Genomic DNA, 17,008 nt, shown 5'->3' with positions numbered 1-17,008 from the left:
GCACGTAGACTAACACGTCTCAGAATGACCATTTATGATCTGACTGTGTCATAGTAATACAGAATGTTTATGTTTTGATCACATATCTACAAATAGAAGTATTACATATCGATAACATAGGATATTTAAATTACAACGACCATAAATATACGCGACTAGGGTAACATTAATATCGACAGAGAAAATTCCTGTTACATGTTTCCAAGAGTAGCAAAATTATTTGTAGCTTGGGTAGGTAGGTTTTCTCATTTAATATACTCCCAAAATAGACAAAATGTATCTCTTAAGCATTTGTATGAAACTATCAATACATTATGTTAATTTCATTTCAAAAAAGTTCTTTTGATTTTAATAGCATTGCTTAGTAGATGTAATTGATAATATACAGTCAACATGAACCGAAGAAATGATGAAAATGATTACGGGGAAAATGTAAAACGTACTCGGAAAAATACGGCGTCAAACGTTTTCTTTACCCTGGAAGGCGCAGATACACACCATTAGTTTACCAATCTGAAGACGGAGGGATCATTATCTCAAATGACGTTTTCGGACTGACAATCCATATCCAGAAATCAACGTCACTTTGCTTATTTGAATATTATACTAAAGAAATCGGATACGGGTCACAAAAATTATATTGAAATGATAGGGAATTTTGAAAAAAATGTCTGTTTTAACTTTAATTTAAGTGATAGACAGGTTGCCGGGACAGAAAATAAATATACACAACAATATACACCATTTAAACGAAACATAACGACTGTCGTTGCAAACATCAAGGTTCCTGAGCTATTTTAAAAATCGAAGCGAGAGGCTTTTAACATTGCAGTATAAAGTACAGGGTAAAATGGCTGAAACGTCAAATTTGCAAACTTCGTGTTGAAAATTGGCTAACAAGGTCATTACAAAAACAGGTTGCCGGGATGAAACTTGAAACTTGAATGTCCAAAGAATAAGCAAGTCCAAACCTTGTATGTGTAGTCGTTGAACTCTAGGTTCCAACGTAAAGTTAAAATGCCCCTATTTCAAGAAGAATAAACTCACGAAAACACGAAAAATTCACTAAATTCGCGTTCATTGTTTTGATTTGGACCGCCTGACAACTTTACGGAAATATCAGAGTGATTATAAACTAGGACTCTGTGACGGGCAACTGATAATATCCGTGTTTTAAAGATTTTAATGATATCAAGCCAATCCAGTTCAAACTATTATCACGTGGTACAATTCTCATTTACATATTATGAATATTAATTAGCAAAAGTACTACTAATTTCTGGCTGTGCAGACAGTTTGAACGAAAATATAAAGCTTGTTTAGACAGACGAAAAGCACAAGAACAGAATATACTTAATCTAAGATATCCTGACAAATCCTCAGATGAATATCTGGAATACTCAGAGAATAGCGCAGATTGCAATAAAGGTAATTACTTAAGGTAGAGACGGACAGGTATCACATGACCTATTATAGCACGTGCATTTTGCGTAATTAAAATCGGTTCCGATTCTTTTTTTTACGCAATCGGTAGACAAGGGCTGTGTTTGGATATACGCCAGAGGTGGCCTATGGTTATCCATAGGTACCTTTGGTTTGATATTCTATATATCAAAATATCAAACTATGGGTACCCAAAGATACCTATGGGTAACCATAGGCTGCCTTAGGCGTATATCCAAACACAGCCTATGTAAACAAGCAAAATGGCAGACGACTGCGACCGCCTTCGTGTTCGCGGTCGGTTTATTAAGAACGATAGATTCAAAAAATCTACAAGGATGAACACTTTGAACGAGAGAGATAAATTTACTCAATGGGGAGACCATGAGTACGGTACGAGGGGAGAATTGCCATTAGAACCGACAATGATTCAAGAGACACCGGTATCAGTTGAGAACATAGCCTCCAATGTTACTGTTTCAACTGATATCGGACACAGTAAAAACATCTTATGGAATAAAGGCAGGAGGGTTGTTGAGTTGGAAGTGATAGCGGAACAACTCTTCTGCAACAGATGCAACACCCCACTCCATCTGAAGGATATAGTAGGTGAAATGAGGTAAACAATAATTTTTAGCACCCCTTCATTTTTTACAAACTATCAAAACCATGTGAAGTTTGTAGGAATATGATTGCAATTCACTCATTTTTGTAGACCCTGACTGACCTACAGTTGTTAAATTCTGTGTTATTTGGTCTCTTGTTGAGATTTGTTTAGAGAGTTGTCTCATTAGAAATCATACCACATCTTATATAAATAGAATTTTTTTTTTCTTCCCCCTTCCCCTTATATAATGTAACCTACACAAGAAAAATGTCCCTACTCTAAAAGTTTTGTTTTTACATTTTAAATAGAAATACAAAATGTAGTTGTTTTCTTTCAAGTCTCTTGATAAATAATAAAAAATGTAAATTTCATTACATTTTTGTAAATTTCCTTTCATAAATTTTAATAAGATATTTTTCCTACATGAACCTTCAGGTACATTTTTGAACATGTACCTACCCATTACTTACCCACTATATAAAATTTGGGTCTAAAAAGGGGAAACAACATATATTTTAAGTTTGGCCTCACGATAAAACAATGATATCAGCTACCTTTCAGTATGTTAAATTTTTATCTTACAGGTACGGCTTAGATAGTCTTTACGAGGTGGTATGTCAGATATGCTCTGGTATGAAACTGGTATCTACAGGCAAGCGGAATGAAAAAGGAGCATTTGATATCAACTCAAAAGTTGCTCTTGGTATGTGCAAAAAGCTTTGTTGTAAGAAAAAAAGTAGGAAAGTTAGATTATTAATTCTATTTTATTTATCATTCTGACACGTTTAAATTTTTTTAAAGTAGTTTCTTTCAGACTCATGACATGGGTATTGGGTGTTCAAATTTGTGTACTATATGTAGTGTAATTTATTATTTACAGTGTTGCTTACACCAAGGATTGCTAATATGTCTATGGCTTACAGCGTAGCTATTACAAATCACTGCAGGGGCTGTATATATTGTTCTTTCTAATTAAAAACTTGCCTAAGTAAACTAAAAAAAAAAAATTTCTCATTTCCGGGACGAAAATTTTTATTCTATTTTTATAACACTATTTTGAATTAAGAGGGGTTTTGGCATCATTCAGAAAAGAAAACAAAATCTTATCTTTATACCCACACTAGTTGGTAAACAGCAAACCAATAATTTATTAAAGATGGCCTTAAATTGATTTAAGTAAGGAAGTTGTATTTTCTATGCATTTCTGCTTGAATATTAAAAAAGTCATAATGAATTTTGACATTGAATTTTGTGTGCTCACTAGGTTGTAGCGCTATCAATTGTCACCTGAGCTCTATTATTTAATTGTAATTAATTTAATTGATAAAGATATATATATATATATATGCAGTATGTAGGTGGTAAAATTGATAATCATAGTAAATCATAATGATTTCTGCAATGATGCACTCTGGAATGGGTCCTGATCATGTTGTGAATTTTCTCAGCACATGTAACATACCCCCACCTGATCCCAAGACACTGAAAAAGAAGGAGGAATGCATAGCATTGTCACTTATGGATGAGGCATCTGATTCCTGTAAAACTGCTAGTGCAGAAGAAAAAGCTATTTCCCAAAGTGATGAATTGGAATGCAGTTTTGATGCTGGTTGGCAAACAAGAGGCTCTGATTGGCAATATAACAGTAACACATGTATCATGTCAACATCAGTAATATTATAGAAATAAAAGTGGAGGAGTTTATTAATGTGTGCTCACTAGGTTACCGAATTGCTTATAAACTGAATCAAGTCAGAAGGACTTTATGTAAAAATTAAAATATGCGTGTTAGTCTTTAATTCTGTCAAGTTTACACATCAATAAACTCGTCCAAAAAAAACTATTTAGGTTCCAACTATGAAAATCATAGGTACATTTAGGTTTACCCTTGTCCTTCTGTATATCTGTCCTTTCCTCCCAATTTAAGTTAAGTTTTTATGTTTAAGTCCATATCTCACCTACTGTACATGGTAGACCAATGATATTTGATAAATAGATATACCATAGGAATAACTAGAAACACTGCACATTGGGGTTCACTAAAAAGTAGGCCATTCTGACCTACAGTAATGTGTTGAGTATAAAAAAGAAGATGTGGTATGATTCATAATGATTGCCAATGAGACAACTCTCCACAAAAGGCCAAATGACACAGAAATTAACAACTATAGGTCACTGTTCAGCCTTCAACAATGAGTAAAGTCCATACCGCATTGTCAGCTATTTAAGGCCCAGAAATGTCAATGTAAAACAATTCAAACAAGAAAACTAATGGCCTAATTAAAGGTCCATTTCTCAGCTACTATTTTATTTCAATGAAATGTGGTAATAAGGTAGATTGTGATATTGGAACAGATACCTGACATTGGAATTTTTAGGTTTATTTGTAACTTGTGGCTAAACAGCAAAAAAAGCTAAGCAAAACTCACTTTTACATCTGTGTCATATAGATAAACCTTATAAGTTATATTTTCAAACATTATCCTTTTTTTTCTATTTTGAATATAATTATCAGAAACCTTTTTTGACCTTTTCTTATGTAGTAAAAAGGACACGGACTTTGTATTTTTCAGGACATTCTAGTCTAGTTGGTGTAAAGACAGGGAAAATTCTAGACTATGATATAAGAACTAAACTTTGCAGTATATGCCAGCATATTTGGGAAGAAAGGAAACAATTCCAAATCATCAATGCAACAGTCATTGGCAAGGTACACAAACAACAATTTTTTTAAAACGTTTTTTTCCAGCAAAATCCAAATTCAGCTTTCTGTGAAAACGTCACCATATCCACGATCTGTTTTAGTTTATGCAAATTAGTCATCCAGACAACAATAAGAATATCACAAGTCGTAACTATAGCTAGCACACAAATTTGTAACAAATATTTTTTTATAGCAATCTTTCCGAATGGAGGTTGCCCTATAGTGACCAGTCTGTCCGTCTGTAACAAGTTGTGTCCCCTCTTTATCTAGAAAATCATTATGATTTCATACTTCGGTTTCAGTTGACAACCCATGTTCTATGGTGAAGATTGTGTCTGCTCTATATCTTCAGAACCATTCTGATTTCAAAGTTTATACTTAACATGTATATTAACCAACACCAGAGGGTGTGTCTTTATGTATGTACAACTTCCTAGGTCAAAGGTCAAGGTAAAAAACTTTGGTTCTGTTGACAATCACATGACCATAATGGTAAAAATACAAACAAATTTACGCACATTATTCACAGCGATGCCACAGAGATGGCTTCCATCTCAATGAGTCTAGTTTTAATTATTACAGTTACAGAAACATAACTTTTGGTTTTGGTCCTTGAAAAAAGGACAATGATATTTGGTTTATGATTGCATAGTCATAACACCGCCTTATGGCTATGCGCTTACAAATCAAGTATGTGTGTTGTGTACCACCATGACCTTTAAATGACCTTATTCTTAGACTACAATGTCAAATATTTAGTTTTGTAAGTTATAAGAAGGGAGATGAAATATGTTTCAGTCATCCAAAACAGTTCTCACGTAATCAATTGTATCAATTACAATGTCCTTTTTTGTTACAGGGTCAAGTAAAGGCATGGATCCTGACATGGCTTTATCCATGGTTACAAGGATGGACGACAGAGGGTGCACAGTTGGCATTATTCACGCAGATAATGACTGTACAACAACATCAAGGCTGAAGCAAAAATTTGAAAAAATTAAAATAAGAGACGACAAGAACCATGTCAAGAAAAATCTGTCGAAACAACTGTATGCAGCAGCAAATTAGTACAGAGAGCTGAAGGGAAAGGAGTTATTCCTTACATACTTAGATGCTATATGTATACCATAAGTTCAAAACAGTCAAAGGAGGAAGAACTTTGTGAAAGATTAGACAGTATAGTTCCACACCTCTTTGGAGACCATTCAAGCTGTTCTGGGGATTGGTGCATATATTCCAAGCAACCATCAACATACAGGTTTGATGTTTTTAAAATTTGAAGGATGTTATACATATATATAAACGTTTCTTTTTTATATTTTTATTATGAGTGATATATACCAGAACAAAAGTTAACTTTGGGAGCTGTTGTAACTATTTTAGATGCTGACAACCAATTTTGTCACATAAATGCAGAAAAAAAACAATATACAATAAAACAAGTAATCCTCTCATTCTATAAAACAAACAAAAACAAAAGGTTTTTCTCCAGGTAAATACAATTATAGGATCATTAGAATCAAAATAATTTACAGACAATAAAAAGACTTGTAATGGGTAATTGAAGATCATTTTTTCCTGGAATTGAACAATAATTGTGTTGTATTTGAATACTTGCCAATGGACTATTCCATCTGTGATGTTACTATCACTAAATGAGTTTTCGGGTGACTAAAAAATGTAAGATAAAACCGTCAGCAAATATTTAAATACAACACTGTTAGTGTTATGCACAAGTCTTATTTTCTCAATAAACTTGTATGCTCCATTTATGGGCATTATATTTTCTGGTCTGTCAGTGCGTCCGTTCGTCCATCCGTCCGTTCGTTTGTCCGTCCGTCCATTCGTCCGTTTGGCTGTCCCGCTTCAGGTTAAAGTTTTTGATTGAGGTAGTTTTTGATGAAGTTGAAGTCCAATCAACTTGAAACTTAGTACACATGTTCCCTATGATATGATCTTTTTAATTCTAATGCCAAATTAGAGATTTTATATTTGGAAATGTCATCTGTGGCACAGCGCAAAAAAATTCATCCAACAGGTACATCATCAGTTTGACCCCTGAAGATATGTGATGTTGTCCAATCAAAATCCTTGTTATAAAAAAAATGCATTACAATACATAATGAATAACACAGTTCAGCCTCTTCAGGAATATTCAAGCAAGCTATTTAACTAAGTGGACAGGTAAATACAATTGTACAGTATAGATCAATTTGAAACATTGCCATAAATCAACATTCATATAATGTATGACATTTCAACTATTTTCTTTGATATCATTTCAGATATAAACATCTCCCAAAAGGTGAACCATTGACAAATGAGAACCTGCGTAATCAGTTAGAGACAGTGACAGAAAATTACAAGAAAAGATCAAGCCAACTTGTAGATTTAGGCTTAACACAGAGCAATGAAAACTTCAACAATATAGTTGCAAGCAAGGCTCCAAAAATAGGTCAGTAACTTAAAACATTGATAATAACCTTTCAGTAACATCCCAAAATAATTCAAACATCAAACACAAAGAAAATGAATATAAACATAGCAATACAAAATAGAATTCTTTTAATTTCAAAGGGAGATGATTGCTGTTTATCTGTCATTAGAAAATTGACTATTTCAGAATTTGTTTCTCTGAAAACTGACTGAGCAGAATTCTTTTTTTAAACTATGATCATTAGCATATTCTTTAAAAACAATCCTTCATTTTGATATCACTGTATAAACAAAAAATAACCAACAGTGCAAACGGTTTAACATGAATTTAAGTTTCACTATATAAAATTAAATTTTTGATATGATGGGGCAGGCCTAGGTGACAACAGGTGGCAAAGGTTTTGTGATTCAACTCCAAAAATTTTTAAGATATAATTTCAAAATTTAAAAACTAATGTGAGATCTTATGAAACAAAAGTGTACAATTCAAAAATGTTTGAACAGTTATTCCCCCTGAAACAGTTTTATAATTATTTTAGCTAGTTTAATCTTCTGACAGCTGCTTTACAATATTACCTGTGAAATGACTGAAATTTGTGAAATTTCTTTTTGAAGATCATATGGTGGAACCAGCTCATTAAAAGCAAGAGTTTCAGCTGCAGTTCTTCAGAAGAATGAAGGTTATACCTGGGTTAACAAGGTATTGTGTTACAGCTTATATATTATAAATACTGTGTATTTCCTATTTTATTTTACCCCATGTAACATAAACATAGTATAATGTTTGTGACCTGTCATTTTAGGTTTCTAAACAATAATTTGAAAACTGACACAGTGATTTTTGTCAAATTAGATACAAAGATGAATGACCTTACAAAGGTGATCAAGTTCAAATTGGACTTAATTGTATTTTTTTAATCAACTTTTTCTCAGCAATGCTTGTCCACACCATAAATGATGTTAATTTGGTTTTTAATTGTTTGAATATAAAGCAGTGTGTGGTTGACCTTCATGTGACCTGATCCAAAGGTCGAATATAGAATTTAAAGGGAAGGGTTATGTGTTTTGTCATCTAAAACATTCTCACTAGTTTACCTTGATTTAGGTTAACAAGAAAGCATTGCTGTCGCCAGGCACAATTTCTGTTAGAGTTGGACAGAGGATTGACAGAAAGAGACTCTGGCAAAAGAAAAATAGCTCCACAGTTCATTTCAAACGTGACAGATTTAAAAAAAAGGTAAAACTTCATGGCATATAATTAGTCAATTAAGTGACAGCCATACAATAGAAAAACAAAGGATATGGGGTATCCAGTACATGTACAACAAAAAACACACAAAAAGCAAAGGAACAGCTCTTTTATTTCGGTTCTTCATCTCAAAGTCACATTAAAGCCGCAACACGAAGAAATATATAAGTCTCACCTCACTGCAATTTAATGATAATTTTTAATAATACAGAAATATATGTTTGAATTCTAAAATTGGAGGCATATTTAGCCTGTTTCTCAGATATGAAGTGCCTTGTTAGGTGTATCCAAAATTCTATTAACCAGTGCAGTACCCTCTGCTGTATAAATACAGGTCAATTGATCTTGCTTCCATGAAATGTTTTGAAGTGAAAATTTCAATGTGGATAGGAATGAGGGCCAAGAATAGGGGGTGTGTGTCTTATTTAGATTTTAGTATATCAACTGTTGTACAATTGAAAGCATGGTGTGGTAATATAAGAGAAGTTATCTCAAGAATAATTACACCATAACTTTAAAAATACAGAATAGTTCAGTCAATCTAGCATAAATTTGACCCTAACCTTAAAGTACATGAAGTAATTGCAACTGAAGATTTGTATGTTTTAATATTCAGCATTATACCCAAAATATACACAGAAAAAAGTCCCATAAAATCTTTACTAAAGGAAGACTAAACAAATCACGATTTAAAATTCCTATGGAGATTTGCATTGAAAAGGGAGATAACTCTGCAAAACAGGCAGAAATATCAATGAAAATTGATAAAAAGTTATAACTTTACCGCTTCTATTCAACAAAATGTATTGATTCTTGATATTTTAGCCGTCTTTAGAGTATGACAAACAAATCTAAAGGTGTTTTCATATCTGTTATCAAGCTACAATCTAAATTTCATAATTCATTAGTTGACCATTTATTGAATTTTTCAACATGTCATGCATGTCAAGGTAAAGAATCTCAAATTTCATAAAAATAATTAAGCATATATTCTTCTTTTTGTTGTTTAAATTTTCTTTTAACAGGGTAGATGCTGAACAAATATAATATACAGATATGAACAATACCAAATTTTCACATTTTGTTTTTTCAAAATGGTCACAAAGCAACAAATTTGCAATTTCTTTAATGTAAAATGCACCAAAAAAAATGAAAATACCCATAACACTTCGGTTTTGTACATTTCATGAGCAGAAGATTATATAATATAGTCAAATATAAACTTATAACCCCATCAAAGTATCATACTTTACATAAATTTTTATAAAAATCAACCAAAAACTGACAAAAGAAGACTCATTTTTGCTGAGTTATCTCCCCTTCCAATGCTAATTTCCATAGGAAATTTTAAAAAATGCTGATTTTGAGTTTTCATCAAGTTAGATTTTAATGGACTTTTTTCTGTTTATATTTAGGGCTTAATGCTATTGATTAGAACTTAAGAATTTTCAATTAGTTTGAGGTTAACACTTAGTTTGACTGGAGTAGAAGACCAACATATTGATAAGCACAGGGACATGGTGAAACTTACATGAATTATGTTAAATTGTTAAATCGGTTAACTATAATATAAATTTCCAAAGGCAATATGAATTGCAATTTGGCCAAAAATAAAGAGAAAACAAGATGATGACATTTCAAAAGAAAGATATGGTTATAAAGAGTTATATTCCCTTTATTTTACAATGTACATGTAACAACACAATAAGGTATAAACAAAAGATTTTTCTGAATATTTTCTTTTTGTCTTTTTTTAGCAAAAGAAAACTTTTCAACAAATTAAAGCAGCAGTTATAGAAGGAGAAACATATCAACCACAAATTGATGAAAATGTGTCGGTAAGAGAGATTTAAAAGATTCCAACTAAATATTCATTGGAAGGCAAAGACGAATATGTCGTGTTTGATTGAGAAACAACTGGGTTATCAAGAACCTCTGATATAACACAAATATCAGCATATGATGGGACCAACATGCTAAATCTTTATGTGTCTCCACGACAACCTTTTTCATCAAAGGCCAGTGATGTTACCGGCATTACTTTCTCTTTTGAGAGAAACCAAATGTATTGCCATGGTGTTCCAGTTGAAAGCGTATGTATAAGAAAAGCCTTACTTCAACTAATTGAAATGATACAGAAAAAAACTCGTCCTGTGCTTGTTGGTCATAACATCCATTCATATGATGTACCTGTACTAAGAAATTTGCTGCAAGAGTTTAATCTGCTGAGTTCTTTTGATATCCTTATTTATGGATACATTGACACTTTGAAAATTGCAAAACGTGAAATACCAAAAGTTGATGTTCAACATTATAAGCAACAAACATTAGTTCAAAAGTTTCTGGAGATTGTTTATGATGCTCATAATTCTGAGGAGGATGTAAGAAGTTTATACAAACTGTTCCATCTTAAATTGAAACAGACATGTTCTGCAAAGGATTTATTTCCGTTTAATTATTTGTCAATTGTAGAGGGTTTTTCTAGTGTCATTGTTAAAAAAGTTATTTCAAAAGACACTGCAAGGAAACTTTCCTGCACAGGTCTCAGCCTTCATCACTTGGAGCTTGCTTACAAAAGAAACAATGAAGATGGCGTAAAATCCATCATGCAGGAACATGGTTTGAAAGAAAAAACGGCAAATGTGTTCAAGAATTTTTTTTCTGAAAAAGAGGAATAAACTCTATATGTGGTTTAAGACTGTAAAAATTTGATATTTATATGTTATAATTCTGGAGAAAAATTGGTTCTGCCGTTCTAAAAATTTAACCCTTTGAAACAACCCTGATAAAAGTTGATTATGAATAAATTGAAGTTTTCACTAAAATTTGAGTAACCAAAGAGTACTTACACTTCAAATATATAAGAATTAGGGATCTGTTATAAAATTGCAGCATCCTTTAGTAATTACTCTGTCTGTACGTCTGTCACAGTTTCCTATTTTGTACCATAACCCAAGTTTGCCTCGACAGAGTTAAAAAAAATTATACTCAACAATAAGTATCACATGACATATACATATTTTCCATTTAGTCAATATTGGTGGATAACTTTCTGAAGCCTGAATGATTATTTCTCTTACAGATTTTTATTTTGATTGACAAATTTATCAACAGATTTCTATGAACTTTTATACAAAGGTAGGTGCTTATGTTACAATACAAGTCAACTGAATATTAACAAAGAGGAGATAACTTTACTTCATCTACATGAACCAACATAATAAGCATTAGGCTAGGCCATAAATCAGATATGAGGGGACTCATAAGAATGACATCTACATGAACCAACATAATAAGCATTAGGCTAGGCCATAAATCAGATATGAGGGGACTCATAAGAATGAATAAAAGTAACAATATTGTAATGTATCAGTTCCAAAGTTTTACCATCTTGCCGATCCCTACGCCACCCCTTTTTCCACATTTTTCTAAGATTTGTTGTAGCAATCTGATCTAAGGACAAGACTATTTTTTTATATAAAGTTTAAATGGAATATTTTTCAGAGATTGCAGTTTTCATGAAATTGGACAAACGTTTTAGTGAGTCCCTTGGAAACTAAAGCTGCCCCATATTTATATTTTATTTTTGAGAATATACACTTTTGTAAGTTTAATCCACATTCTCATCCTGTATATGTATTGTAAATTGATGTTATATTATCATACTTCTTATATGATTTGCATATTAGGAAATACTTTGATATAATTGGTCGAGAGGACCTCGGGTAGTTGTTCTTGACGTTGTTTATTTTTCGATAGACGATGTTGACCGAACTTTATTTGTAATCAATGAGGCGATAGTAACACAATCTGACTCAATGTTAAAACTATTTATTTTCACTTTGTATTAATCTTTAAAACAGAAAATTCCTTTGAATGAAAATAAGACTTTTTGTAGTTTATTTTTTTATCAGATAACAAATTACACGGAGTACATATTTTTGCGTTAACCAACAAATAAATTCATGCGCTTGGCCAATTCAATGACACACATATACTACATGAATTGACGTATGATGGTGATTACGAGTGTGGAAAAATATTTTTTTTGGTCAAAAATTAAAGAATAATAAGGATTAAACGCTTTTCTAAAGGAATTTATTGGTGTATAATCTGGACCAAGTCACTCACAAATATATTTTCAGAGATTGCAGTTACATGAAATTGGACAAATTAAACGTTTCAGTAAGTCCCTTGGAAACTGAATCTGCCCCATATTTATTTTTTTGTTTTTGAGAATATACACTTTTGCAAGTGTCATCCACATTCTCATTTTGGATATTTTTTGTAAATTGATGTTATATTATCATAATGTTTTGATAATTACAGTGGTTTGTTTTATATCATTGAGACATGGTCCATCTAGATAAAAATCAATTGGTGTCTGTAAAATGTCTGCTCTTGAGTTTTGTTTACATTTATTAATGTAGATGGTAATTATATATAAAAAAAAATCATGTAAAAATAAAATTTATTTTACATATATATATATTCTTTTTTGGTGCATCATTATAATCACGAACAGTGATTAATGAGTATGTTGATTTTTACACTTCCAAGACTTTCACAACAATCATTCAGATCAAACATCACACTATTCAGTCTATATGTTTAGGTGTATTTAAAAAAAAATGAACATCAACAGTCAGTTAAAAGATCTTGGTATTTCCAGGCAGTGACCACTCAACAAAACCACTAAACAAAAATATGAGAAAATCAAAATCATACAATTTAAAATTAAAACATCATCAACACTCAATACACTGTAATGATATATATATAAATTGGTTGGACAATTACAGGCATATTGCAAAAAAGGATAGCCATTTTGAAAAAAACATACATTTTTTTAAATATTATGTCTAAAATATTTCAAAATATTCATTTATCATATTGTTCTGAGAAAAAGTCAAAAAAAATATATATGCCTTTTTTTGACAGATACCCTTAATATTTATAGCTTAAAATTGGCCAACAAATGATATTTTTAGGACTGCAAAGGGAGGGAACTTTTTCAAAGAATATTTCTAAAAATAGCCTGGAAACCTATTCTCAAATATTTAAACCCCTCTATCAAGAAGTTTGTTTAACATGCACACGTATAAAAATTGCGGTTTTTATCCAACGCAATCATAGATTTGAACGTTGTTTTCAATTTAGACTTGTATATATTTATATATATATAAACAAGTCTAAATTGAAAACATGTGCATGTTAAACAAATTTCTGGATAGAGGGTTCGAAATACAGCACAAACAACATTTTCCAAAAGACCTAAATAGTGAAAAGTATATTTTAACAAAATGCATTTGACTAACCGGTCGTACAACTGATGTTCTTAAACCCTGCTGACTGCCATTGCCGATTGCAAAATAAATTGATCACGAGATGTAACATGGATTTTAATTATTAATTTAATACCAATTGAAAAACAATAAACTTGCGGAGAAGATGTTATACCGCAAACTCGAGGTGCAAAACTTTGTACAACATATCCGGTTTTCGACAATTAATGTCTCTTAAAGTGATGTTAGGTATCGAAACAGTATTTGGAAGGACATGTAATTTACCTCAATTTAGGATAGACTCTTTAATTGTAAAGTCGAAATAGGATGAACGGATCATATAAACCCAAAGGAAAATATAATACAGCACAAACAACATTTTTCAAAAGACCAAAAGAGTGAAAAAATATATTTTAACAAAACGCATTTGACCAGCAGGTCGAACAACTGATGTTCTTAAACCCTGCTGACTGCCATTGACGATTGGGCGATGGATCATATAAATATGATACAGTACACTACAAAATATAATAAATAACCAGTTTAAATGGGTACAACAATATATTTCGGATAACAGATATCCTTCATGAGTATGATCACGGTCAAATGCGTTTTCGGATAACAGATATCCTTCATGAGTATGAGTACGGTCAAATGCGTTTTGTTAAAATATATTTTTTCACTCTTTTGGTCTGTTGGAAAATGTTGTTTGTGCTGTATTTAGACCCTTCTACAACGAAATTTGTTACATGCACATGTATAAAAATTGCGATTTTTATCCAACGCAATCATAGGTTTGAACGTTGTTTTCAATTTAGACTTGTTTATATTTATTTCGTTTGGGCTTGTATTATATTTTTTCTCCGGTTTATATAATCCGTTCATCCTATTTTGACTCTTTAAAATTCAAGAGTCTATCCTATATTGAGGTAAATTAAATGGCCTTCCAAATACTTTTCGATCCCTAACATCACTGAAGAGACATTAATTGTCGAAATCCGGATATGGTGTAAAAAATTTAGCACCTCATGTTGTGGTTTACCATCTTTGCTGCAAGTTTATTGTTTTCTACTTGGTATTAAATTAATATAGAGATCCATTTTGTTACACCTTGTGATCAATTTTTTTGGCAATCGTCAATGGCAGTCAGCAGGGTTTAAGAACATCAGTTGTTCGACCTACTGGTCAAATGCGTTTTTTTTAAATATATTTTTTCACTCTTTTGGTCTTTTGGAAAATGTTGTTTGTGCTGTATTTAGACCCTTCTACAACGAAATTTGTTACATGCACACGTATAAAAATTGCGATCTTTATCCAACGCAACCATAGGTTTGAACGTTGTTTTCAATTTAGAATTGTATATATTTATGTATATATATATATATATATATATATATATATATATAAAATGACTGAATAATAGCCAATGATAAATCTTATTGGGCGATGGATCATATAAATATGATACAGTACACTACAAAATATAATAAATAACCAGTTTAAATGGGTACAACATCACCAAAAAAAAAAAACAACAATAAAATGAACAAATGTAACTATAAATATTTCGGATAACAGATATCCTTCATGAGTATGATCACGATGTAAAATGAATCATATCAAACTATTCTGATTATAAAACTATAACAATCTTGAAGTCTATACAGTAAAACAGGTAAAACACTTTTACCCGAACATCATATAAAGAGACGCTAGTACAATTCCAAAATTTTCCAAAACAAGACGCAAAGATATATCTAAAATAAAAATAGTAATTTGGAATATGAACTGACACAGCTCTAAATTTCCAAAACGACGACAGTTAAGATGTTACAACAACTGCGTGAAAATACATTCCCAATAAACAGCACTGACGGATCTTAGCTGGTATAATATTTCAAATTTGACAATTGTAGAGTAATTAAAACAGAGGCTGCGTATTTAAACATCCCAAATAAATAGCAGTTTGATAATGATTAGAAAAGTAATAATAAACTTTGACTAAGGTTCAATAATTGAACGTGACTGCGTACTTGTACATCCCTACCAAATGAATAGAACCCTGTAATTTAAACTAGTATAATTAAAAAAATCCTGAATACTAGAGTCAAGTAAAGAAGCCGGAGTTACTGGAAATAATGGAAAAAAGTGATGGCAGGAAAATGAGTGATGGTAGGGAAAATGAGTGACTCATTCTAAGTTTTTTCATTTATGCCCTCTGGAGAAACTGTCCTTAGCTTTCTTATCCAAAACCTTTCCCGAGCAAGTCTTTAGATATATTTTTGCGTCTTGTTTTCAAAATTTTGTAATTGTACTAGCGTCTCTATGTATGATGTTCGGGTAAAACTGTTTTACCTGTTTTATTGTATAGACTTCAAGATTGTTATAGCTTTATAATCAGAATAGTTTGATATGATTCATTTTACATCGTGATCGTACTGATGAAGGATGTCTGTTATCCCAAATATTTATAGTTACATTTGTTCATTTTATTTTTGGTGATGTTGTACCCTTTTAGACTGGTTATATGTATATATATATATATATATATATTATATATATATATATATATATATATATATATTCCAAATACCGTTTCGATCCCTAACATCACTGAAGAGACATTAATTGTCGAAATCCGGATATGGTGTACAAATTTGTGCACCTCATGTTTGTGGTATACCATCTTTTCCACAAGTTTATTGTTTTCTGTTTGGTATTAAATTAATATTAAGATCCATTTTGTACTGATGATCAATTTATTTGGCAATCGCCAATGGCAGTCAGCAGGGTTTAAAAACATCCGTTGTTCGACCTATTAGCCAAACGCGTTTTGTTAAATAACCTTTTCACTATTTTGGTCTTTTGGAAAATGTTGTTTGTGCTGTGTTTAGACCCCTCTATCAAGAAATTTGTTTTACATGCACACGTAAATAAATTGCGGTTTTTATCCAACGCAATCATAGGTTTGAACGTTGTTTTCAATTTAGACTTTTTTATATTTTTTCTGTTTGGGCTTGTATAATATTTTCCTTCGGGTTTATATGATCCGTTTATCCTATTTGGACTCTTTCAAATTCAAGAGTTTATCCTAAATTGATGTTAATTATATGCCCTTCCAAATATCGTTTCGATCCCTAACATCACTGAAGAGACATTAATTTTCGAAATCCGGATATGGTGTACAAATTTTTGCACCTCATGTTTGTGGTATACCATCTTTTTCACAAGTTTATTGTTTTCTGTTTGGTATTAAATTAATATTAAGATCCATTTTGTACTGG

General features: G+C 31.6%; 1 pseudogene; it reads left to right on the top strand.

Moving 5' to 3' along the window:
• Nucleotides 1-1,781: 1,781 nt before the first annotated feature.
• LOC127723876 (uncharacterized) lies at nucleotides 1,782-7,217 on the top strand (annotated as a pseudogene).
• The last annotated feature ends 9,791 nt before the right edge of the window (nucleotides 7,218-17,008 follow it).

This window comes from Mytilus californianus, unplaced genomic scaffold, assembly GCF_021869535.1.
Source record: "Mytilus californianus isolate M0D057914Y unplaced genomic scaffold, xbMytCali1.0.p SCAF_13, whole genome shotgun sequence".
NCBI lineage: Eukaryota > Metazoa > Mollusca > Bivalvia > Mytilida > Mytilidae > Mytilus > Mytilus californianus.
Note: the sequence above shows the minus strand (reverse complement) of the source record. Positions and strands in the feature narration are given on the sequence as shown.